We start from the raw sequence: 3,219 nt of genomic DNA, 5'->3' as shown, positions 1-3,219 counted from the left end.
AGATTTATCTCTGATGAAAAGGGCTGAAACCTGTGCTCCGGCAGAGGCTGCTACATTTGAATGCCTAAGGCTTCGATTTTCCTGTCTTTCCCAAGGCATCCATTGTTCAGCTAACACAGGACACTTCCAGTAAGCGGATTTGACCATTTCACTCCCCTGCCTTGAGAGCCTCCACGGCTCGGCACTGCTTATGGGCAAAACTGAAGTCCCCGGGCCTGATCTCGAAAGGGATTTGCTGACCTTGCCAGCTTCATTCTCCACAACCCCCTGCTCTCACACCACGCTCCATCCACACTGGGAAGTAGCAGCTTTCATACTGTGTGACTTTGTAACTCAGAATGTGCTGGGCTCTGGTCCTTCATGCTGTTACCTCTGCCTGGAGTACCTTTCTCTACGCGTCTGACTTGCGAATTCCCGTGCATCTTTTAAGGCTCAGCTTTACTTTCTCCTGTTGGAAGTCTTTTTTGATGTCCCAGGGAGAACCGAGTCCACCCCATTCCCAAATATTGGGTTCATTCTGTACTTACCTTGATTATAGCAATGATCACGTTACATCTTGATAACTGGCTTATCTTTCTCCTTACTTTGCTCCTAGTACAGCACCCTAAATAAATACTTCTGGTTGTCTGTATGGGATCTTGGATTGTCTAACACATAATCTTGGCCAAATTTCTTCATACACTCAACATGTCAGTCCTGAGCATCTAGTTGGGCACTATGGGAGGCTGAACTGATTCCACTCCTTAGCTTCTGAGCCTCAGTTTCCAGATCTGTAAAATGGGGACTATGTTAGACTTTAATTTATGGCAAGCCAGGGAGAAATAAATAGGATGACATATGTCCATCATGTCAGGGGATAGCTCCATTTTAGCACAGGGCTGGAACACTGGAAGGACATAATAAATGTTAGCTAAGGTAGTAATAATGACCGTCATAGCTGTATCATATTGTTATATGCCAATACCATCTAATATATATTTATAATAATATAAATATTATTATGATTATTCACATTACTTACTCTCCTTGAACTGACTGGTCCTCCAACCTTCCCTGGCTGCTTTGCCCTACACTTGGCAGATGGGATGTGGATCATTTTAATTAGGTTTTATTGGGCTGTTATATGGGTCATAATCGCAGCTATTATTCATTTTCATGGGGCTGCTGACACAGCCTCGATTTAGACATGATGATCTCTTGATGAGACAAGTTCTCTTATCAAAAGGATTCCTGCTTGCCGGAGGAGCTATGGCATCTGAAGTGTCCTCTGGGCTCCAGATGAAGATTCCAGAGGGGTGAATTCCAGGGGTGTCCTTAAGGAATGGGTGGTGCTTCTGTGTAGGGGAGGGAGGACCCCCATGGGGAGTGGGGCCATTCAGCCCCTTTGGCTGTGGGGCCCATGCTCACCACCAGATACCCAGGGCCTTGGTAGTGTCCAGCACAGAGGAGGTATAGGGATGTACTGAGTAAATGAAGCTACATTTCCATGTGCTCAGAGCAGCGAACGTGGCAGAACACACAGGCCTGGGTACAGGCCCCAGCTAGTGCTTTGTACTCTGCAGACCGTCCTTTGGTTCAGGGCCCTGTGAGGTTCTTGTACAGCCATGAGCAGAGGATCAGAGAGGCCCTGGTATCGAGCTGATCTGGTTTGAATGTGATGTGTCCCCCGCCAAACACACACTGACTTGATGGCCCATATAGCAGCATCAGGAGGTGGGGCATTGCAGCGGGATTCATGTCTCTCTTGACACAGAGACTGGATGAATTCTCCAGGGAGCGTGTTAGTTATTGAGGCTGTTAAGGACTGGCTCCTCCATCCAGTGTTTTGCACATGTGCTGTCTCTGTGGGTGCTCCTGCTTTTTCTTATGTTTCCACCACGAATTGAAGCTGAATGAGGCCCTTACTGGAAGCTGAGCAGATGCTAGAACTTCCCTTGAATAAACCTCTTTTCTTTACAGATTATCCAGTCTCAGGAGTTCTATTATAGCAATAGAAAATGGTTACTACATGGAGAAAGGTGAGTGCTCCTTCTTTCCCATGAGCCTTGGCTGTCTGGATGAGTGGTTTCTTAGGCTCAGCACAGATGGACTACTATCTAGCAAATATTCATGCACCTCCCAGTGGTGATTTGGCTCCCCAGTGGACATTTGTCTATGTTTTGGCTGCTATGACCAGGGGAGGAGGGTTAGAGATAGAGGCCAGGGATGGTGCTAATTATCTCTGGCTCAGAATGTCAATAGTGCCGAAGTTAAGGCATCCTGTTCTAGACCATATGAGTCTTCAGCACCAAATATCTATCCACCCTCCCTCTCTCTCCCTTTCTTTTTCCACCCTCCTTTCCTTCCCCCTCTTACTTTCTCCCTCCCCGCTTCCTCCTTCTTAAACAAGATAGATGCATGGCCAGCCCTCAGGGAATTTATATTAAGTGCGGATCTCGACAGTATAGGCGTAAACCAGTGAAACGATGATAGATGCTCTGCAGGTTTCTGAAAGGCAGAATAGCAGAGGGGTTACCTTTATACTGCAGGGCGTGGAAGGCCTCTCTGAGCAGCTGACACATGAAGCCCGAAAGAGGAGAAGGAACCCACCATGAGACAGCCAACAAAAGGGTGCTGCTGGCTGTAGGAATAGGAAGTGTAGAAGCATGAGTGGGAAAAAGCTTGCTATGTTCTGAAAAACAGAGGGATCTTCTGTTTGTTGTTATAAAGGCGAGGCCAACCCTACCTTTTCTGGTGTGGACCTGAAATTTATGGAGATTTACAGGGTTTCAGATGCCTTGTAGGACTCTTTAAGAAATTCCCATGGCTCTTAGCATCTTGGGGCTCCTGAGGGTGTGAACTAAAAGCCAGGAAGTTAATTCCATGTCACGTTGAGTCCATTTGTTACAGGCACGTGGTTGAAAGCTGACTGGCATTTGGGATTTGGAATGTTTTCAGTTAAACACCAGAATGTACAGCAGATTCTAGTTAAGGTATTTTGGGCAACATGGAGAGGGACCTCCCTGTGACATAGGTACCTGCTAGATGGGCTTAGCTAGTCCAGGCCTACTGAGATCTGCAAAATGGCCCACTTCCACCCTGGCCTCTTCCAGTGTAGCCAGGACACCATGGGGTCACTGTGCTCCACCGTGGATCAAATTCACACTCCTTGCTTGGCCTGGAAGGCTCATCAGGATCCACTCTATGCCAAGCCCTCTAGTCTCATCCATCCTGCTCGCT

The sequence above is a fragment of the Fukomys damarensis genome, unplaced genomic scaffold, assembly GCF_012274545.1.
Source record: "Fukomys damarensis isolate Sample0158 unplaced genomic scaffold, DMR_v1.0_HiC HiC_scaffold_22, whole genome shotgun sequence".
NCBI classification, from domain to species: Eukaryota; Metazoa; Chordata; class Mammalia; order Rodentia; family Bathyergidae; genus Fukomys; species Fukomys damarensis.
This window is presented reverse-complemented; position numbering follows the sequence as displayed.